Source organism: Ranitomeya variabilis, chromosome 2, assembly GCF_051348905.1.
Source record: "Ranitomeya variabilis isolate aRanVar5 chromosome 2, aRanVar5.hap1, whole genome shotgun sequence".
In the NCBI taxonomy this organism is placed as follows: Eukaryota; Metazoa; Chordata; class Amphibia; order Anura; family Dendrobatidae; genus Ranitomeya; species Ranitomeya variabilis.
This window is the reverse complement of record NC_135233.1, coordinates 164,489,654-164,513,572: the sequence shown is the minus strand read 5'-3', so window position 1 is coordinate 164,513,572 and position 23,919 is coordinate 164,489,654. Positions and strand designations below refer to the sequence as shown.

The following is a 23,919-nucleotide window of genomic DNA, read 5'->3' as shown; positions in this document are numbered from 1 at the left end:
TCACATTCCTGAAAAAAAGGTGTTGTTAGAAACTCAGTAGGAATGAGCAGAACAATTCAATGTATAGTCCCATAAGTCCATTCACAAAAAGCTTGAGATATCATAATCGCTATTAAGTCCTTTCGGTTCAAGGGTTTGTAGAGTGAAGATCCAGGAAGCTTCTCTCTTTTTCAGGCCCTTGGCTCTTAGTCATATCTTGACCTCTCCTGCACAGTTCAATCTGCTTCAGAACTTGGAGTCTTAGTTGCACTATATGACACTTGATCATATAGACGTGTGTAGAATTATGTGTGTCTTCTGAGCATTATTTGACATGTCATTTTAATTTTATATTTATGTCTTTTTTTTCTTTTTATGTAAATTCTTCACTCGGAAATAAGTATTTTCTGATTCTGGTGGGCTGAAAACTTTTAAACTATACATTGTCTGGGTGCAAAATAAATGAACACAGAATAATATTTTCCAAGTTTTGAGTGCCAAGTTTATTTTGATTATTGGACATTACGGGCTGGATGCCCTACTTGGGCACCTACAACTATCCCTTACAGAGTGCCGTGTTTTTTTCATGTAGACTTATTCTGAGTCACATCATGGCCCTTCCGACTCGCAGAATCATACTTTGCTTTATTTGTTAGCTGTAAGTCAAGCGAGAACCAGAGAGCCTGAAGAGCACTGATGTCACTCGCAAGAGTAGCGGAGCAGTGCTGGATACTGGAGAAGATGGAAGTAGGTACATATATTGTTTACACACTGACACTACAGTACATGCACAGATACACAGGTTTAGAGGAAAAAAAGTTCATTGGAGGACATTTTTAAGAATTGCAATGCTGGAAGGGTTTATTGCACACACTTGTACACAGTCTGTTTTGAATTCCCCACAGCATCTAAATTTGATTGAGATACAAACTCTGACTTGACCTTTAGCCCTTCACTCAGAAGCCTGTTTTCACCTTCCTGAACAGGCCAAATTTTACAATTCTGACGAGTGTCAATTTATGAGGTAATAACTCTGGAACACTTCAACAGATCCCACCGATTTTGCGACAGTTTTCTCGCGACATATTGTACTTCATTATAGTGGTAAAATTTGTCCGTTATGACTTGGTGTTAGGAGTCGAGTTCCTGCCGCTGCACAGGGGGAATCTCGAGCCATGTCTGCTGCGGTCTCCCATTCTGCATCGGCCACAGTGGAGCCTGCTCAGCGGAGACGTCGGTCCCAGCGTCTCACTGAATCTGATACTGTGCAAAGGGTTATTGCTGCCCCTCCAGGCTTTACTATTGTACCCTGCACTGTTCTGCGGCGAGCAGGCTTTTCTGGGACTAAGTCCTGCTTTGCACACACTGAGCATGCCCAGGGCAAGATCTCTCAGTGGAGATCTAGGGTCACATGCTCAGGTACTGCAGCAACTTCCATTGGTCCATCTTGGAAGGTCCTGTAGGTGCTAGGACTAAGTCCTGCTTTGCACACACTGAGCATGCCCAGGGCAAGGTCTCTCAGTGGAGGTTTAGGGTCACATGCTCAGGTACTGCAGCAATTTCCATTGGTCCTTCTTGGAAGGTCCTGTAGGTGCTGCGACTATAAAGGGTTCTCATGACCGCACGGCCATGTGCTAGTATCAAATATGTACGAGCTCAGCGCCAGTGTGGTCGTGTGTGTGGTCAGGGACCCGGCTGAAATAAACCCCTAGAATGCTGGCACCTCCGGCGAGGAGTTTCTCATGAGTGAATTCAGGGCTGGCTAATAGCCATTAGAATTCCGGCTCCACCGGAGAGGAGCAGCGTGTTTGGTTGGGACTGCATGACCACTGTCGGTTCTTCTCAGTAGCTGTGTTCCCTGTGAGCTAAACAGGGCACAACGTTCTCTTTACTACGGGCTCTGTGAAGTAGAGTTCGTTTATTCTAATTTACTTCACCGCCTCACTTAGCAGCAGGTTCTTTCCTGCACGGTGGATCCCGGGTTGCGAACGCACCTATCTCATTAATAAATATATTCGGTGCGTTCCGCCAACCCTAACACTTGGATTTATTTGTTAAAATATTGGACATTTGGTAAAACTTTTTTGAAAATTTTGAAATTTAGAGTTATGTCACCAAAATACTTAATAAATAACATTTCCAACATATAACTTCCTAACTAAAATTGTGCTGATGTAAAGTAGATAAGGGATAAACGTTGACCAGCAATTTCTCTTTTTTCCAACAACATTTACATAACCATTTTTTTAGGGACCACATCACATTTGAAGTGACTTGAAGAGGCATATGACAGAAAATACCCCAAACTGACAGCATTCTAAAACCTGCCCCCCTGAAGGTGTTGGAAGCCACATTCAAGAGGTTTATTAAGCTTTCAGGTGCTTCACAGGAATTAATGGAATGTGTAAGGAAAAAATTAATATTTCATTTTTTTCATAAAAATTTTAATTTAAACCCAATTTTTTTTTATTTTTGCATGGTTAACAGGAAAAAATGGACCACAAAATCTGCAATTTTTCCTGAGCTTACTGATACCTAAGTTGTGGAGTAAAACTACTGCTTTGGCGTAAGACAGGGCTCAGGAGGTGAGGAGTGCCATTTGACTTTTTGAATGCAAAATTTGCTGGAATCTTTAGTGGATGCCATGTCATGTTTGGAGAGCTACTGACATGCCTAAAGAGTGGAACCCCCCCTCTAGTGACCCTATTTTGGAAATTAGACCCCTCAGGAAGCTTATCTAGATGTGTTGTGAGCACCTTGAACATCCAGGTGCTTTGAAGAAGTTTATAACGTTGATCCATAAAATTTAAAAATTCACATTTTTTTCCACAAAAATTTTTTTTTTATCCCCAATTTTTTTATTTTCACAAGATCATTAGGAAAAAAATGCAGCTTACAATTTGTTGTGTAATTTCTTCTGAGTATTCAGATACTTAATATGTGGAGGAAAACTACTGTTTGGGTTCTGAAGGGAGCGCCATTTGACTTTTTAAATGCAAAATTTGTTGGAATCATTAGACGCCATGTCAAATTTGGAGAGCCCCTGATGTGTCTAAAGCAGGGGTGGGGAATTTGTTTTCTTCTAAGGGCCATTTGGATATTTATACCATCCTTCGGGGGCCATACAAACTCCACCCACAAAGTACATCCTGACTCTGGCACTGGTTTCAGGACTTAATTTTTCATTGAATGCCCTTCAGTATTCAGTAGTGAACACTGCGTGTGTGCTGACAGAGCAAGAAGAAATTAATGAGCTGGTGGCAATCAAAATACAGATTCCTGCCCAATAATGCGGTCTCTGAGAATCTGCCTGGGGGCCTGATAAAAAGTCATTGAGGGCCGTAAATGGCCCTGGGGCCTGAGGTTCCCCACCCCTGGTCTAAAGAGTGGAAACTCCCTACAAGTGACCCCATTTTGAAAATTAGACCACTTAAGGAATTTATTTAGATGTGTGGTGAGCACCTTGAACTCTCAGGTGCTTCACAGAAGTTTATAACACTAAGCCATTAAAATAAAAAAATAAAAAATTTTCCTCACAAAAATATTTTTTTATCCCCACATTTCTTATTTTCACAAGGGTAACAGGAGAAAATGCGGCCCAAAATTTGTTGTTCAATTCCTGCTGAGTACGCTAATACCCCATATGTGGGGAAAACTACTGTTTGGGTGCAAGGCAGGGCTCAGAAAGGATGAAGTGACATTTTGGAATGCAGATTTTGATGAAATGTTCTGCTGGTGTCATGTCGCATTTGAAGAGACCCTGATGTGCCAACCAATAAGTGACCACATTTTGGAAACTAGACCCCCTCAAGGAATTTATCTAGATATGTGGTGAGCACCTTGAACCCCCAAATGCTTCATAGAAGTTTATAATTTTGAGCCATAAAAATAAAAAAAAATAAAAGATATTTCATAAAAATGTTCTTTTAGCCACAATTTTTTTTAATTTTTACCAGGGTAACTGTAAAAAATGGACCCCAAACATTGTTGTGCAATTTCTCTTGAGTACACCAATACCTGATATGTGGTTGCAAACTAGTTTTGAGGCACAGTGCAAAGCTCAGAAGGGAATACGCGCCAAATTGGAGTTCAGATTTTGCTGGACTGGCTTGACGGTGCCATGTCACATTTGTCGAGCCCCTCTGGTGCCAAAACAGCAGAATCCCCCATAAGTGACCCCATTTTAGAAACTACACCTCTCAATGAATTCACCAAGGGGTGCTGTGATCATATTGACACCACAGGTGTGTCAAATAATTTTATTCCATTGGACTGCGAAGAAAAAATAATTTCTTTTTACCACCAAAATTTTGTTTTAGCCCCAGATATGACATTTTCACAATGGGAAATGGGTAAAATAGCAACAAAATTTGTCCCACAATTTCAGCTGAATGTAGAAATACCCTATATATGCAGCACGGTGGCGCAGTGGATAGCACAGCAGCGCTGAAGTCCTGGGTTCAAGCCCCACTAAGGACAACATCTGCAAAGAGTTTGTATGTTCTCTCCATGTTTGCGTGGGTTTCCTCTGGGTACGCCGGTTTCCTCCCACATTCCAAAGACATACTGATAGGGAATTTAGATTGTGAGCTCCAACTTGGACAGCGACGATAATGTGTGCAACCTGTAAAGCGCTGCGGAATATGTTAGCGCTATATAAAAATAAATATTATTATTAAAGATTATTATGTATGGCCGTATAGTACTGCTTAGCCACACGACGAGACTCGGGAGGGAAGGAGCACCACTTGTCTCCTGGGGCACAGATTATGCCAGAATAGTTTGCGGACTTCATATACAGAGCCCCTAAGTACTAGAACAGCAGAATCACCCCTCAAGTGACCCCATTTTGGATATTATACTCCTTTGGCAGTTTATCTACTGGTGTATTGATAATTTTTACTCAATGGGTTTTTTCCAGAAATAAGCAGCAGTGGATGTTGCTGAGTGAAAATTGCAAACTGCCATTGCAATGCCCAGTACATTGTAGTTCCCAGCTCATGCTTCTGGATGCACACACCAGTAAATTAGGCTGGCTATTATCACTATAGAAATGCCAACTATGTGGATGCTAAATGTAGTTTAGGCACCTTGTGAGGCCCAGAAGAGAGGGGGGCATTTGGATTTGGGAGCGCAGAATTTGCTGAATTTCTTTTGGGAGGCGAGGAGCCATTTTACTTTTCCAGAGCCTTTATGCTACCAGTAAAGTGGACTCCCCCTATATTTCCATTGACAGATGATGGACCTGAATGGGGACTTGCTTTTTTGTGGATTGAGTTGGGAACATTTTACTTAACATTTGGGATCGCATTTATCTGGCACTCTACCCTGACCACTTACATTGGGGTTTACATCTAAATTTCCAAGTGACGTGATTCAGATGAAACCCCAGAGGGATCCATTCACTATAATGAGGCAGCAGAGTTACTCTGGACTCTGCTGGGCCTCTGTTCAGCATTGTCCTTTTTTTCAGAAGTGAACAAAACTGTGGCCGACTGAGCTTTTATGCACACCTAAAAAGACGGACGATGCCTGATCAGAGGCCAGACAGCATCCACAGTTCCTCCATCTGCCTCATTATAGGGATTCTTCCACTGGGGGCTCCATCTGAATAACATATTTCATAGATTTACACTGAAATCCCAGTGCAAGCGCTCAGCGCAGAGTGCAGTATAAATGTGAGCTGAGCCTTACTGCAATCTTTGGGAGACAGAATGATAAAAATATAAGGAGACCCAAGTATAAGTCGAGGCACCTAATTTTGCCACGGAAAACTGGGTAAGCTTATTGACTCAAGTATAAGTCGGGTATGCATTGTCCCCTTATTCCTGTCCTGCTATGCATGGCTCCCCCCATACTTTCATGGTATGTGTGGCTCCCCCGTCCTGTCCTGCTATGTGTGGCTCCCTCCATCCTGTCCTGCTATGTGTGGCTCCCCCCGTCCTGTCCTGCTGTGTGGCTCCCCTGTCCTGTCCTGCCTTGTGTGGCTCCCCCTGTTGTATGCATGGCTTGGCTCCCCTGGTTCCGCATGGCTCACACCCCCATCCTACTCACCCTCCTCACGCCATTGCTGCATCTTCATTGTCCCAGCACCAGCAGCTTTCCTGTGCTCAGCGGTCACGTGGTACCACTCATTAAGGTAATGAATATGCACTCCACATCTATGGGAGTGGAGACACATGCATATTCATTACCTTAATGAGTGGTACCATGTGACTGCTCAGCGCGAGGAAGAGCTGCCAGCGCCGGGACAGATATGCAGGAACGGAGATGCAGTGATGGCGCGAGGAGGGTGAGTATGTTGTCTTCTTGAAGCTGGCAGCTGCAGCTGTCACTGTGCCACAGCCGCCAACTCCTGCCGCTGCTCTGCCGCTTCTCCTACCCCGGTGGCTTTCTGGTCAATGACTCGTGTATAAGCCGAGGAGGGTGTATTCAGCACGAAAAAAATGTGCTGAAAATCTCGGCTTATGCATGAGTATATACGGTACTTTATTCTTCGGGTCAGTGTGATTACAGCGATACCAGATTTATATCGGGTTTTATGTTTGGCTGCTGTCACACACTGAAATATGCTTTTTCTTGCAAAAATAAGTTTTTGCATCCCCCTATTTAGATAGCTACAATTTATCCATATTTCGGGTGAGAGTTTTTTATGTTTTAACGCAATTACACAATAAAAACTATTTTCTTGAAAAAATACTTATTTTTGCTTTGCTTTATTCTGAGAGCTCTAACTTTTTTATTTTTCTGCTGATGGAGCTGTATGAAGGCTTGTTTTTTTGCAGGACAAGATGATGTTTTCAGCCACGCTATTTTTATTTACATTTGTTTTTCTATTTAGTTTTATTCTAATTTTTGTTCGGCGGTATGATGGTGAAGCATAGTTTTTTGCTTAGTTTTTTATTTGTTTTTTTAATGATGTTCATTGAAGGGATTAACTAGTGGGACAGTTTTATAGGGCTGGTAATTGTGTACCAAATATGTGTACTTTTTTTGGTTATTTTTACTTTTACATTAATACATTTATTTATAGGATTAATGTTTTTTCTTTTTTTTCTTCTTTATTTTGTGATTATTTTTTTTTTAAATCTTAGTTTTTAGTTTTTATTAACTTTTTTTTTTTTACCTTTTTACATTGTCCCAGGATGAGACATCAACTCTATACTGACAGATTGCTGATCTAATACTCTGCATTGCTTCTGCATTGCAAAGCATTAGGGAGGAGGTGTTTCTGCTCTGAGCAGGAGTTTACAGGCCATAGGCCTTTGTCCCTGGGTGATGTCACGCTATGATTGTACATGATTAGGGAAAGGGGCCCTGCTCTGTCCCTATGGCTGGGCCCTAACTATCCCTGCTCCCAAAGGTACCTCTGATGGGGAAAATGTTTGGGCCATGTTCCTTACTGTTCTCCTGTTATTCCCTAAGCTGTCTCCTTCCCTAGGAGATCTGGGACAGAAATTCTGGGGTGTAAACCTGTTAGGAAAACAGGGGTAACAAAAAGCAATTCACATACAAAATACTGACCAAAGAGTGAGATGTATATAGGGAAGGGTAGGAATGTACAAACCAAATGGGAATAGGACAATGAGGAAAGCATACACCCAAAAACAGCATACAACAATCTCCAGCAGGAACAATAATTTCCAACTCAGCAGAGCAACTCCAGGAAACCAAGAAGGAAACTTTCATTGGTGAGGAAGAGAAGATCTGGCCAGGTTTTATAGACAGAGAAAAAAAACAGGTCAGGAGCAGCTGTGAGATGGAGCTGCATGTTTCTAACCAGCATAGAAAGGGTTGATAAACTCGTTTTCATCAAAAGAAACAAAATCCATTTAATGTGGGAAACTAAACACACAGGCTAAATGGAAGACCTGCGATTCAGAACACTTAAAGATTTTCTAACCTGAGATCCCAGGAGCACGTGACACACTTGTGACAGGTAAACCCACGGTCATCTCTCAGTCCGGGGTCAACATGGAGAACATCCTTCTCTCGGCGATGCCCCGCGATATCATTGTCAAAATTCACAGCGGCATCAGAGGGGTTAAACGCACGTGATCAGTGCTAGCACTGACCGATAGAGCTGACACCTGCATTTGATCCTGGCAGTATATATACAGCGCATGTCAGGAAAAAGTTGAACAACTCTTTGGCCCCAATTCTTCACAGTGGTTATGTTCTGGCTTAAATTGGTTTAAAAAGAAGCAAAATGGAATTGAGCAAAAATATTGCAACTTTTAACATTTTCACCTCTTTTCTCACGTCTCTGCCAAAATGGACGGAACTTAGGTGGGGTGGAGATGTGACACCACATCTCGTCTAATTCGTGATGTGTAGTGGTGCACCTTATGCCAGAAATCTTACTCCACATCCCCTTATCAAGACCAGCAATGTTCATGGAGTTTAGTGTCATGTTGCAAGATTCACGTTCAGCTGAATTTCAATTTTCGACTAGTGGGAAAACATTATCTTTAAGAACAAAGTTTTCTAATATCTTTCCAAGCATCAACATTAAATTCATCTGTTTCACTATGCTAGATAATAACAGAAAATGTTCAAAAGTAAGAAGTAACACTGTATAATTGGGAGCAGGCCTATTCTTCCTTGATCCTCACCCATGGCATGCCCATTATTCCTTGATTGACGCCCTAATAGCCAGGATACTGTGACTCCTTATCCCTACAGCACCACTCTGATGACTCTTGGTCAGTGACACCTGCTGTTTAATTGTAGGTAGTTTTATGAGAGTCATATTTAGAAAGTTATTAGAATGCACTATGAAACAGATAAGGCGGCAGCACTCTGTATCGCTATAGCATGCAAGCATAAAATATGAAAATTGAATTGCATTACTGCCCTAGAAATATGAAAAATTGAGAATGCTTAGCACATAAATTGGCCAATTCATGTGTACCTGGCAGCCACGTTAAGGTGCTTCTTGATGCCAGGTCCTAATGCCAATCTTCACATAGACAGTCTGCATGTCTCTGGGAACCTAATATGAATCCTCTCTGGACTAAAGTCTATATCTCAATGGAGGGGTAGAATCCTGCTGCAATTAAAAATGCCTGAGGCTAAGGGGCGGAGTGCTCAGTCAGAAGGCTAATACAAATATTAAAAAACTGACCTTCACATCCAAACATAAATCAGAGTGTCTATGGCATTAGATCCTGGCATCGAGAATTGCCTTAACGTGGCTACCAGGTACGCATGAATTGGCCAATTAGTGCACTAAACATTCTCAATTTTTCATATTTATAGTGCAGTAATGCAATTCAATTTTCATATTTTATGTTTGCTTGCTATAGCGCTACAGAGTGCTGCCTTATTTGTTTGATTGTATCTGAGTAGTTGGTGACTTTAGGTAAGCACCTGTTCAGACCTGATTTATGTTTAGATGTGATGGTCAGTTTTTTTTATATTAGAATGTGCTATAACGTTAGTTTTACCACAAAGATTTTGTGACATGTCTCCATTAGGTTTTTCTCCAACTAGTGATAAGTATTTGAGTTTAGGCTACCCAAGTGTGGCATCTAGTCCTCTGTGAAAGCTGGTTTCCACTTCTATGCCCGCTATTCTCAGCCGAACATCCAGGGCACGGTTACATAATAACACAACTGGACTGGATGCCTAATCAGTGCACTGCGAATCCAATTGCTCATCTCTGAGACCATTGTTTAGTTAATTACAATAAAGATTTTCTAGTGAATTCTATGGAGGTGAGATGGCCCTAAACAGAATTTTTTATACAGCAATGCTTTTCAATTCGTTGAATAGATTGTTCCTGTACTTCTGGTGTTTGTCAAGGTGTTCATTGGCAATTTTTGGGGTTTCCTTCTGGAACACTTATCCCGTAGCTCAGTTTTTGTCTAATAGAAGACACATGCCCTTTAATCACTATTGCTGAGAGCTACTTGTATGACACACAATAAAATAGCTGGGATACTTAGAGTTTATTCTGCTCTTAGATTGACCTCAACAAATAGCCTGATCTAGGAAAGTTGTCACTTATTGGAAATCTTATTAATAATCATGTTGTCAGATGAATCATTAATTCTCAATTGTTTGTAAAATCCTTTTCTGGACTCATAACATTCTTTCTGAAGAGCTCTTTAGATATTGATATCAAATTAAATGTTTAAGGCAGATAAAGGGGTTTTTCAGCTTTATATAAGCTTATCCCTAATATGGGCCACATCAGTGGGCAGGCTTGGACTGGACCACTGGAGAACAGGAGAGTCCACTCTGTGAAGAGTGGGCCACCACCCTCTTATATGAGCAGTACTTGGCACAATATATTTGAATCTCTATGTACAGACAGGGGCAGCATCTTATTCATTTAACAATCTACCCAGTTCATTGTTATATACATTTGTGATTGAGGATAATGTCACATTTGCGTGTAGCTGAGAAGTTAGGCCCTAGAGTTGGTTACCGGTGGGACCTGGAGATGTTTACCAGCGGGCCCTGGAGTTGGTTACAGGTGGGCCCTGGAGTTGGTTACCGGTGGACCTTTGATCCCCAGTGTCAGTGGGATCCAAATATTGACTCCTCTCCAGCTGTTTGAAGACGTTGCAATATACTCAGCAGCTTACTGTTTGGTTTTCACTTGCTTGTGCAAGAGGTTTTCTTTTTAGCAACTGTGCAAGATGTTCCCATTAAAGTGAAGAATACAGAGCTACAATACCTCACATCGTTGCCATGAAAAGTAGAGTACAGGAGAGTACGAACCAGTCTGCCAGCTGCGGTTATGGAAGTTGTGGCACACTTAAGAGCACCACAGCCTCTTCGAACAGATGATCGGAGGTGGTGCCAATACCTCCACCAATATAATATTGATAGCTTATCCTTGGGATAACCCCTTTAAAACCAAAAGGCAAGGTGTACTTGTGAATGTGATGGGCCAAGAATGCCTAATTAGCAGCTTTTAGTTTAAAAAAAAAATACAGAAATATAGTTAAAATGTCAGCAGTGTGTGTGAATGATTGCAACTGGTAATGTACACTGGAATGTGCTAATTATCTACTATGCGCATACAGTATAATAATCAGCTAAAAGTGATTGTACATTTTCATTTCCTCATTGTCAATGGCTCCAATGAAAAAAGATCTTTGACTGATTTCCGTGAGAAAATATTTTGCTCAGAATGCACTTGGCAGGGATCATAAATTTATTTTAGTAATTGGCCGTGGGAAAAATTGTATTTGTTTATCTTGATTACTTAAGTTAAGCACCGGACTATGCGTTTGGTAAGATTAGTGCATTACGCCCACACATATCATTTGCTGGATGCATAGCAGTGGAGGTAGGAATATCCTATTTTTCTATATCTTTTATTATTTTAATAGCATTATTACAGCTTTTTCTTCATCAGAATCCATACAGTGTGGTAAGAAGTATCTGATGATATTTAACGGAGATTGTTAATTTGTCTTGCAGTGTAAAATTTTAAACATATATCTCCAAACTAATCATATTGAAGAAGGTTTGGCAGATCTCCTGACATAACAATGCTGGAGCATCTTTTTAGGACTTTGCATTGTGCTACAGAAAAGGTTGTCTGCTTTCCACATGTATACAGTAGCTTAATCATTCTCTGGTGAAAAGTTATACCTTAGGCTTTCTTTACAAATCCCTTAGTTGTGAAGATCTCTGCTTGCTCTCAATGGGATGCGATACCAAATATGTGGCTTTTGGATTTTTTTATTGTTTAATTTTGAATGAGGCAAAAGGGGGGTGATTTGAACTTTTTTAAATTTTTTAAATATTTTAAAAAAATGTTTTTACATTTTTTACCTGTTTGAATACTCTCCTTAGGAGACTTGAAGCTGCGATCTTCTGATTGCTTGTCCTACACACAGTGGGGAAAATAGGTGTTTGATACCCTGCCGATTTTGCAAGTTTTCCCACCTATAACGAAAGCAGAGGTCTGTAATTTTTTTCTTAGGTACACCTCAACTGTGAGAGACAGAATCTAAAAAAATACATAAAAAAATCACATTGAATGATTTTAACATAATTACTTTGCATTTCATTGCATGAAATAAGTATTTGATACAATAGAAAAGCAGAAATTAATATTTGGTACAGAAACCTTTGTTTACAATCGCAGCCGTCAGACGTTTCCTGTAGTTCTTAATGAAGTTTGCACACACTGCAGCAGGGATTTTGTCCCACTCCTCCATACAGATCTTCTCCAGATCTTTCAGGTTTTGAGGCTGTCCCTGGGCAACATTGAATTTCTGCTCCCTCCAAAGATTTTCTATTGGGTTCGGGTCTGGAGACTGGCTAGGCCACTCCAAGACCCTGAAATGCTTCTTACAGAGCCACTCCTTAGTTGCCATGGCTTTGTGTTTCAGATCATTGTCATGCTGGAAGACCCAGTCACGACCCATCTTTAATGCTCTTACTGAGGGAAGGAGGTTGTTGGGCAAAATCTTGCGATTCATGACCCCATCCATCCTCCCTTCAATACGATGTAGTCATCCTGTCCCCTTTGCAGAAAAGCACCTCCAAAGTATAATTTTTCCCCCATCATGCTTCATGGTTGGGGCAGTGTTCTTGGGGTTGTACTCATCCTTCTTCTTCCTCAAAACACAACAAGTGGAGTTGATACCAAAAAGTTCTATTTTGGTCTCATTTGACCTTCTCCCATGCTTCCTCTGGATAATCCAGATGCTAAATGGTGAACTTCAAATGGGCCTGTCATGTGCTGGCATGAGCAGAGGAACCTTTTGTGCCCTGCAGGATTTTGATCCATGATGGCGTAGTGTGTTATTAATGGTAATGTTTGAGATTGTGGTCCCAGCTCTCTTCAGGTCTTTGACCAGGTCCTCCCATTTAGTTCTGGGATGATCCCTGACCTTTCTCAGAATCATTCTTACCCCACAAGGTGAGATCTTGCATGGAGCTCCAGACCGAGGAAGTTTGATGGTCATCTTGTGTTTATTCTGTTTTCTAATAATTGGGCCAACAGTTGTTACCTTCTCACCAAGCTGCTTGCCTATTATACTGTAGCCTATCCCAGCCTTGTGCAGGTCTACAATTTAGTCCCTGGTGTCTTTAGACAGCTCTTTGGTTTTGGCCAAAGGGTGGAGTGTGATTGATTGAGTGTGTGGACAGGTGTGTTTTATACAGGTAATGAATGCAATTAATACAGGTAACGAGTGCAGAAGAGGAGGGCCTTTTAAAGAAAAACGAATAGGTCTGTGAGAGCCAGGATTTTTGCCGGTTGGTAGGTGATCAAATACTTATTTCATGCAATGAAATGCAATTTGATTATTTAAAAATCATAAAATGTGATTTGCTTGTTTTTATTTTTAGAGTCTGTCTCTTACAGTTGAAGTGTACCTATGATACGACACAAAATTACAGACCTCTCCATTCTGTGAATGTGGGAAAACTTGCAAAATTGTCAGTGTGTCAAATATTTTCCCCACTGTATGTGTAGCAGAAATGCTTATCTGCTATGAACACTGGCCTGTGGGCAGCCGTAATGCCAATCCATTGACATCCCGCGATAACTTGACAGGGGCGCTGGCGCCCACATCAAAGGGGAAGACACGACATATGACGTATATATGCATCATATGTCGTGATGGGGATGCATTCTTTGTTGAAAACAGAATGGCCTTTTATGGAGACCCAATGCATTTTCTAAGGCCTCATTCAGGTGTCAGTTTTCACGTACGCATTTTAGCTATGTATTTTCACTGAAGGAATATAAAGTCATTATAGTTTATGGTGCTGTTCACATGTGTATGTTTTTTATGTCTGAGTATTGGCAAAATTCAAGAAGATATGTCTGGATCCAAGTTACATATCAAAATCACACATGCAAGTCAATGAGTCCTTGAAAATAACAGACTGCACAAAGATGACATTTGCGTGCAATCCTTTTGCTGGCCATTTTTATCGTTGTAATGGGTAGGAGAAGTTTTCTACTTTTTTATTTTGTAAGCCAGCAGTAATCACCATTTTCCATACACATTAGACTAATGCAAGCTGAATCTGCCGATATCGATGGATTTGGCCCAATGCTCTGATGTGTATGGGAACAATGGACAACTGGTTGTCAGTGGAATTTAAGGATACAGCATGTCAAATTTCTAACTGCCGATTGAATTGTTCTCCCGAGAGATCAGCTTCTTGAGATGTCTGGCTGCGGCTCTCTCATATAGAATATAGGAGTGCTTGTGGATTGACCACAGGTTCTTAATAGGATTAGAATATAGGAAGTTTTGTGACCATGAAACCAAAATGTCAATCTTTTATTCACCGAGCCACTTACCGTATATACTCGTGTATAAGCCGAGCTTTTCAGCACATTTTTTTGTGCTGAAAATGCCCCCACGGATTATACAAAAGTCATTTTCCTAGAAAGATGGCAGGGGAGCGGCGGAGCAGCGGGTCACAGAGGCTGGATCCGACGACTATGGCTGTAACTGTGTCCACTTCTAAAGAGAAATGAATATTCACTGCTCTAGCAGTGATTATTCATTTCTCTTATAGCACGCACAGTTACAGCCACAGCTATCGGCTTCCAGCACACATCCTACTTACCTCCCTGCTCGCCCTCGCTTCTGGTGTCAGTCTTCCTGTGAGTGATCACGTTTCTCTCGCTCATTAAGGTATTGAATATTCACCCCTCTCCACTCCCATAGGCGTGGAGTGAATAGTCATTACTTTAATGAATGGGGACATGTGATCCCTCGGCCAGACAAGCTGCTGGCGCCAGAACAAGATGCAGCGAGGGTGGTCAGGGAAGGTAAGTAGGATGTGTTTTTTTTATAGGAACCATGCACACAAGGATAGGGGATAAGTAGCCATGCATACAAGGACAGGGAGCCATGCATACAAGGACAGGGCTAGGGCGCCATGCATACAAGGACGGGGATGGGTAGCCATGCATACAAAGCATTGTTCATCATCAAATTGATCTTGGATCGTTGGAAGAAGTTGGTCTTGGAGAATGTTTAGATTCCATTCTATATTCATTGCAGCGTTCTTAGGCAAAATTGTGAGTGGCCCCACTCTCTTGGATGAAAAGCAACTACACACATGAATGGTCTCAGGATGCTTTACTCTTGGCATGACACAGGGCTTATGGTAGTTGTCACACATCCCCCAAATAGATTGAAGGGGGCTTTAAAAAGAGAAAATAACTTTGCAGAAAGTACAGGGATTGTACAGCAGAGGACATGGGTAAAGTTATTTTATTTGATGAAACACCCTTCAGACTGTTTGGGACATCTGAAAGAATGACTGCCCAGAGAAGAAAAGGCGGACGCTACAACGAGTCCTGTCTTATGCCAAAAGTAAAACATCCTGAAACCATTCATGTGTTTGGTTCCATTTATACAAGGGAGTGGACTCAAAATTTTGCCTAAAAATTCTATGAATAAAAAATGTGATCTAAACATCCTCCAAGAGCAACCTCTCCCAACAATCCAGGAGCAATTTGGTAATGAATAATGTTTTTCCATCATGATGAAGAAAATGTCACAAGGCAAAAGTGATAAACAAGTGAATAAAAGTTTGGTGTTTTGGGTCCATGGCCTGGAAAATTCTCAGATTTCTTAATATCGACAAATGCTCAGTAGATTCTCGTCACTGTGCAATATGCACAGTGACAATGCTCTCCCTCACCAGCTCTGATGAGTCAGCAAGAGATCGCACTGTCAGTTCATGTTATAAGAATACATGGCATGCTGAGAATAACACTGCCCCCGTAAGTGACGTAGGGTTGGAGATATTAAAATAACAATGAAAACTGGCCACGTTTTGATCTGGTGACAGGACCTCTTAAATTTAAGAGACGTGATTATAAATTTCTCAGCCCTTTATGTGGCTGCAGAAATCTCTAATTTATCAAAATAATTGACAGATTTTGTACTTATTGCTATTTTGTACAGAGTTCAAGAGACAACTAACACCTAAATTAAAGGTTCTGTTTTCATGAAAGTTTTCTCCCTAGGTGCAGTTTGGTGTAAAAAAAAACAAGCAAACTGAGCTTTACTCACGTTCCCAGGGTCCAGTGCCTGTTGTTTTCTGCAGTGCTAATCTACTATATAATTGTCTAAGGGTCACTTCCGTCTGTCTGTCCTTCTGTCTGTCATGGATATTCATTGGTCGCGGCCTCTGTCTGTCATGGAATCCAAGTCGCTGATTGGTCGTGGCAAAACGCCCATGACCATTGCCGCGACCAATCAGTGACGTGCACAGTCCAGAAGAAAATGGCCGCTCCTTACTCCCTGCACTCAGCACCCGCATACTCCCCTCCGGTCACCGCTCACACAGGGTTAATGCCGGCGGTAATGGACCGCATTATGCTGCAGGTAACGCACTCCATAACCGCTGCTATTAACCCCGTGTGTCCCCAATTTTTTACTATTGATGCTGCCTATGCGGCATCAATAGTAAAAAAATGTAATGTTAAAAATAATAAAAAAACAAAAAACCTGCTATACTCACCGTCCGTAGTTCGCCGAGCCGCTCGCGCCGGCTGCCGTCCTCCGTTCCGTTCCCGGCGATGCATTGCGAAATTACCTAGAAGACTTAACGGTCTCGCGAGACCGCTAAGTCATCTGGGTAATTTCGCAATGCATCCTGGGAATGGAAGATGGCGGCCGGCGAGAGTGGCTCGGCGGAGCTTCGGTGGATCCCAAGCGTCGGTAACCGCTTCCTGGATCCAGGCGCCAACAGAAGGTGAGTATATAACTATTTTTTTATTTAATTCTTTTTTTAACAGGGATATCATGCCCACATTGCTATATACGTGTGCTGCGCAATATACAAGGTGGGCTGCGCAATATACTACGTGGGCTGTGCAATATAGTAAGTGGGCTGCGCAATATACAATGTGGGCTGCACAATATACAGCATGGGCTGCGCAATGTACAACATGGGCTGCGCAATATACTACGTGGGCTGTGCAATATACTACGTGGCTTGGCAATTTACTACGTGGGCTGCGCAATATACAACGTGGGCTGCGCAATATACTACGTGGGCTGCGCAATATACAACGTGAGCTGCGCAATATACAACGTGGGCTGCACAATATACTACGTAGGCTGCGCAATGTACTACATGGGCTGCGCAATGTACTACGTGGGCTGCGCAATGTACTACGTGGGCTGCGCAATGTACTGCGTGGGCTGCGCAATGTACTGCATGGGCTGCGCAACGTACTGCGTGGGCTGCGCAATATACAATGTGGGCTGCGCAATATACAACGTGGGCTGCAATATACAACGTGGGCTGCAATATACTACGTGGGCTGCAATATACTACGTGGGCTGTGCTATACACTACGCATACATATTCTAGAATACCCGATGCGTTCGAATCGGGCCACCATCTAGTGTAATATAAGTAAAATAAACTTCTAAAATACAATCTCTGGTTTTGCTAATGATTTGGAGAAAATGTTGTATTGGTTTTTAATCAAAGAGTAACTAATATTTTTTTTAATTATTTGAATATTTATCAGTCTTTGCAAAGTTATGATTCTTTGTTATGCTTTATCTTGCTTCTTTTTTCTCAAACTGCAGGTTGAAAGTTGGGGTTCAACTGCCTTGTTCAAGTAGCTGTTTTGAATTTTAGGTCTATGAGATATCCATGCTTCTGTGTGAACTTTTCTCTTCCTTCCCCCATGCTGAAACAGTCAAAGTGTTTATTAAAGGGGTTCCCCAAGTAAATCACGAACGTCTGCAGTATATGTGACTGAGACTTGTGAATCCTCACAGCTTGCCCGGTGATTTTCCAGTAGCGGCAGCGAGACTGGGCAGACACATAACTGCAAGTATGTGATATGCATATGCAGCGCCCCAGAGTCCTGGTCGTTGCAGTACTGATGCTCCGCCGCTAAGGGGGGCTATGGTACGTCTGATGGCACTGAAGGAGTTCTTCTGACCAGGTATCACAGTCACCAATACACTTCACAGTCTGGCCTCCAGGGGGAGCTAAGGGTTCTATGTATTAGGCCACTCCTCACAATCTGGTAAAACTGGGGGTTAGGCAGAAAGTGAGATCAGAAGCTGACTGGGTTGGAACCAGGCAACACCTTGTGGCAGAGGGTGTTGTAGGGGGAAGATTCAGAGGGGTCCCTGTCAGGGGTGGGATCCTGGCAGAGGCCTAGCAAACAGAGAAGAACGTTACGGGACCGCGCCTGCACGATATAGCGGCGGTACCCCAAGAAAGGATAAGAAGCGAGGTTCATTGTGCTGAGTGAGAAACGAGATCAACGCAACAAGGAGAATACCAGTAGGAGTCGTGCTGTAAGACGAGGCAACATCCTATTGAGGCGCATAACCGGTGGCCGGAACGCCGAGGAAGTATAGAGCTCCAGGCCAAACTTCAAACCTACGGCAGGACAGTCAGTTATAGGCGGGCTGTCTCACCCAATTGACCTAGGAAGACACAGGGGGGTAACAACAGGAGTGGGGCGACGCTAGAGTCCCGGAAGAGCTCCGAGCCTCCCCGTCATACGGGTGCGTCCTAACCATAAAATCTGGGGGACGTGAAAGAACATCAGAATCGAGTTGTGAGGGAACACGAGAAACAGACACAACAGTTGTGAGGACTATCCCGTGGTGCTTAGCAGGGAAGGACTACAACACACAAGCACTAGAAGGTAGGCACAGATTTCCACCTGCAAAGGGAACTCTGGAGGTGCCATCGGACCGGCCAGGCTTGCGCAGCCCAGTTAACCGTATTCCGGATTGAGGATCCTGAAGTCTTCAGTAAAGAGGTAAAGAGACTGCAACCTGGTGTCCTCGTTATTTACTGCGACCTGCACCGCACCACCACAACATCATCACCATTCCCTCCACCTTTATTGTACGCCCCTCAGCAGGGTCACGGACCGGGTCTAGCCACCGTTACAATCCCAGAACAAATACTCAGAGGCCCGGTACCGGGTACCCCTCGGCCCTGCGACAGTGGGGGCGCTACACATACTCCCAGTCACATCTTACTTGTATTGAGCAAGGCTGCACAGTCTAGTCAGAATGTGGCTCGAAGTACGCATATCCCATACGTGTGGTCACATGAAAGCCCAATCTTGCTGCCGGCACTGGAGAATCCTGACAGTGTGCAATGTGAGTGCTGTGAGGATTCAGAAGTCTGCAGTCACATAATAATCACACATCGCTATTTTCTATCAAGCTGTAAATCCTTGACAACATTGTCTGCTGAATTTAAAGCCTTTTCTGATTAGTCCATACTCTTACCGTGGAAAGTTATGCATTGGACACAATGAATTGAAATATGTAATGAAGAATTACCGTAGATATTTTTTGATTGCGTTATAAAAGTGATCTACACATGGTACTAGTTCCAAGAGTAAATTTTCTGATATCTATAATACTAGACAGAAGGATGAGCTTCGTTATTGGTATAGTTTACAGTTTTGTTTTATCACCTCTCATGATCTCTTCATCTCAGGCCTCTTGATCTGATTCATTTATGCTTCTGACGATCTTATTTAATGTAGAATGTTATGATTTCAAAGTTGTTGTCTAGGATTAGAAAAAGTCTATTTGTTCCCTCCAGATTGAGTATGTGGTTTTCAATTACTCTTTTTCTCAATAATACACATACATAAATTAGCCTTCTCCAGAGGAAACTATCTTGCAAGTTCTACCTTCGGGAAGATAGCTACCGTACCAATACATCAATGTCCAACCCTACAAAGAGCCTGGCAACATTACTAGGGATATTAAACAGCATGCCAAAAACCCACCTACATAATTGACTGCTTGACCCTCATCAGTGTAGAACAGGATTTTGTTGACTTAGCCACCTTGATTCAGTTTTAGGGAAACCTGAGCAGGCTCTCCTCAAAGGTGTTGTAAAGGGGTTATCTGGGACTTTTTTTTCTTCTATATGGCTAAGCACTTTTTGGTAGTTGCTAACTACCTGATTTTACTGCCATGTGCCAATCTGTCCCAGCTCAGAATGTTAATCTCTTAGCAATGAGTGCCATAGATGTACGAAAGAGAGTATATGGCGTTGGCAGAGGAGCTGAGCCCACCCCATACCTGGCAGATGATGGCTGTTATTTACCCATCGTCCACATCTAACAGCAGCGTGTGGAGCTGAGCTCCAGTGGCAGCTGTTAACCTCTTACAGGACATCTGCATTTAAAGAGGACGTTCACCAAATGTGTCATGTTTAACTGGACACAGAATGTGATAGTGGCTGCAGAATGAATTTTTTTAACATTTTTTCTTTTTTTTTATTCTAAATGTTGTCTCTGTTGTGGAGATATTAGCAATCAAATTATTTGTCCCCAATGAGTCAGTTTTCATTCATTCCAAATAGGTGTTATCAGATAGTTTTCACTAGGGACGTGTTCTTTTCCTCGTTTGACACTGACCAATCATAAGCAGGCAGCAACACTCGAAGGCAAGAAGAAACGTCCCCACTGTAGCTTAGAGCAGGTTTTTCAGTGGGTGAGATGTAATGATACAGTCCTGATCCCCTGGTCTATTCTCCTGCATGTGTCAGTGTGTGGGGGGGGCAGTACACCTGAATTTAGCTGTGCCACATTACAAACCCTGCTACCAGCTTTCCTCCTTTTATAGCACAGTCACCTCTACTGTACTGTCCCCGGTCCCACATGGCCTGTCCGTAAATGTGTCACATATCTGTTGTGCTCAAATTGTAATTTCTGTGCAGTAATATCAGAACAGGTTGTCATTATATCTCACACAGAAATAAGCCAAAACAGGCAGATGACTCCTTTGTGAGATGTAATAATAGCCCTAATTTCACTGTAGAGCAATTGCAAGTTGCCTCAGCAAAGCAGACAAAAGTGATTACTGACACATCTCCAGACAGGCAAGTAAGTACAGTTTCTTGCCTACACTTTACCCCATTCCCTTTAAGATTTCAAGATTCTTGTCTTCATTCTGACAGTTTTCCTGTCCATAAAGTGAATTATTAGTTATGTCATAGAATTTATCCACATTCCTAATGCAGAAACACTTTCTTGTCCCTGTGACTTTTTATGACATCACCCGGTTGTTAAGGGAAAATGAATGTGTAAATAAATATCTATATCATTGATTCTAAAATCAAATTTAAGATTATTTCCTTTGCATACAGAAATAGTAAGATTTTCTCTGTCTTTCTTGCTAGCCCACACTGGGGTGGTTACTGGAAGTGCTGCAGCAGAGATCCAAAAGCCATGTGAATTTGACCAGTCAGAGTCAGAAGTATGACAAGAATTCATCTAGAGGAAGTGGTGGTTGGTGAGTCAGCATGACTAATTTCGTTCATTATGAGTTTGAATTTTTTTCCTTTTTGCGCTTGTAGGTGTAAATGCTTAATAAAAAGAAATACAGTAAGTTCTACAGCTTTGGATGCTAGGATCTGTCTTTTATTATATGCTTTAGCCCGAGAATAGTTAATGTGCACAGTTCTCTTCATCAGAAGGAAGTAGAGTTGGAGAATCTTCTGGTCATTCAGAAGGTATGTAGATTTGTATGACGCTGGAAGAAAGGTTGTGTTATTTGTAATTTAGCAGTGCAATGCTGGGCAACTTTAAGCCACATTTTTAGCATCACTTTTGTATCAGTTTATATAGATATTGCTGTAATATTAGATTTTCATGATGTGTCGCACTGGGATTTATGCCTTAAACAGTTATTCACACTTTATATAGAATCTTGATTATAGAAAAGTTACTTTATGGTTTGTCTATTTTGTCAGGTTGTCAGCTCTTTGTCATGCTAGAACTACATTTTATTTTTTTATATTGTTGATACGTGCAGAGTGAGACTTTTGTGTCGATACACTAAAATATATGAAGAGTGAGACTATGTCATAGCTTTACCTTGAAGTAGAGGCAGGGATATGACAGGTGATATGAGCACAATCGGTGTGCTGAGGGAGGTAATGAGGGCAAAAGTTATAGCAAATGTTCATTAAGGATAAACTTATCAGTCTGACAGCTTCCTGACTGCACAGTCTTAGGTTCTAATGGTGGTGCCGATGTGGTCAGCATGTGATGAATCTGGTATCGTTCTGCAGGGGTTGATGGTCCGGTTCCTGGTGGTGACACTGAGTCTTTGACGTCTTGCATGGGGTCCTGGGTCCAGGACTTGGGATGCAGAGCGAAGAGCAGCCTACAACACTGCTGAGGCTTGACGAAGCTGAGCAGAAGTATGTGGGTGAGAGAGGGAACAGTTCTCTGTAAATCACCCGAGGTTTCTTAGACACAGCACGCGCGCGCTATTTAATGGCCCGTAGCTTTGGGTACCTTGAGCAGTGGAAGCCAGTGGGCAAAATACAGTTCTCCGGTCACAGTCTTTGTAAGTGGCAGCAGGAACAATATAGCGCGGACCTGCGCTGTCATGGTGCTCAGAGGACAGAGCACCAACCTTCCCCTGCTGCGCGTTGCTTGCTCCCCCCAAGTCTGACTCCCTTTTCGCACGCTCTGCCCTTTTTATCATAGCTACGCCCTCTGCTGTCGAGTGCAAAGGTTGATCCGAGTCTCTAAGCTTTCCCCCAGACAAAAAAGGTGACAGTCCCGACAGTTTCTGACCCGGCACAAGAAAGGTACCGCCGGTCCAGTCCCTCTTCTTACATAGCTCTCATTGACCAGTGGCTTTCTCACGCTAAATTTAAAGTGTACATCTCTGTTCTGCCTGCCTGCAGTTTGACAGACAGGAGAATAGGAGCAGAGAGATAAAGACCGTCCTTCATTTCCTGTTATCCGTCTTGGTGTTTCTACTACTAGAGATGACTTATCCTGGGAAACCAGGCAGTGAACAGCAAGTTAGACAGAAAAGAGACACATCAACATAATTTTTAAATAACGTTATTTGTAAATTGCCTACTATGCTCACTATTGATCACAAATGAAATTAAGTTGTCTGAAAGAACTGCGACTATATAAATTTGAGATTATAAAAATCAGTTGCCATTTTAGGGATCACAAAAATATTCCACATTCACTTACAGTGGATTCCAGCTCCATAAGAATCATGCCACTGATTTGTGGCATTGTCTCTGTGCTCTTATAACCCATCCCTGAACAAGAAAAATGGTGAATAATAAACTCTAAGAATAGAAATAGCTTTGTTCTTCATCACACTCCTAGCCTAGTTCAACTATTTAAGCTGTCTTGGCGACCGCTTGTATTACTTATGGAATGTTCCCATCTCATTGTGGTGAGTGATGCAGCCCTTTCATCCATTGTTCCCAAATTAAAGAAGTTTGCTTATCAACTATAGTCATAAAATTCTACTGGCCATAAATACCTTCTATGTTAAATGATTTGTAACCTCTTAATCTAGATATTTAATAGTTGTTTGTCAATGTCAGGTCCACTATACATCATCTTCTATTCTCTGAAAATTTCTGTTTTGGGGGTGTATTTTCATGGAGTGATCACATGAACACAACAACCTTCTATAGACTACCTATGATCCCAGGGTATTATGGTTTACCATGATACTAATGACTAGGGATGACACTTTAAGCTTAATTTGTTCTAAACTTCATCAGGTGCTGCTTATTCCCCAGAGAGTAACTCGGGCAGAACTTGCATATTGTACAGTAAGTGCTCATTAACTTTCTCATACTTACACTCCTGAGCCTGCCCAGTTGATCCATGTGTACGAGACAAGATTTATTTAGGGTGTTTATCTCAACACCATACATAGGGGTCCCCGAGTATGTGCATGTGTTTCTGATTTTGCTGCTGACACCTTCAGGTTATTTTCTGCCACTATTTGTGAAACGCTGAGACCCTTTAACTCCACAGTGAAGAAGATAGACAGATTTGCGAAAATAAACTCATGTTTACTTGTTCTGGAACATATGTACAATGGGTAGCAGGACTAAAGCTTAAGTTTTTCATCTGTACAGTTTGACAGAGGTTCACACTTAACAGTTGCAGACAGCATCACATTAGTTGTATAGAAC

The 23,919-nt window shown here is 42.1% G+C and overlaps 1 long non-coding RNA gene across 12 annotated transcripts in view; it reads left to right on the top strand.

Moving 5' to 3' along the window:
- The window catches only part of LOC143804741 (uncharacterized), a 1,170,763-nt gene that overhangs the window by 352,347 nt on the left and 794,497 nt on the right, over window positions 1-23,919 (top strand). For 8 of the 12 annotated variants that reach the window (XR_013221088.1, XR_013221086.1, XR_013221082.1 and 5 more), the window contains one exon: window positions 21,127-21,239. The exons of 1 other annotated variant lie outside the window; for it this stretch is intronic. This is a non-coding gene — a long non-coding RNA (uncharacterized LOC143804741). Of the gene's footprint in view, window positions 1-11,213; window positions 11,285-21,126; window positions 21,240-21,325; window positions 21,460-23,919 lie in introns of those variants that run through there. 3 more of the 12 variants (XR_013221090.1, XR_013221084.1, XR_013221092.1) reach the window with 2 other exon arrangements.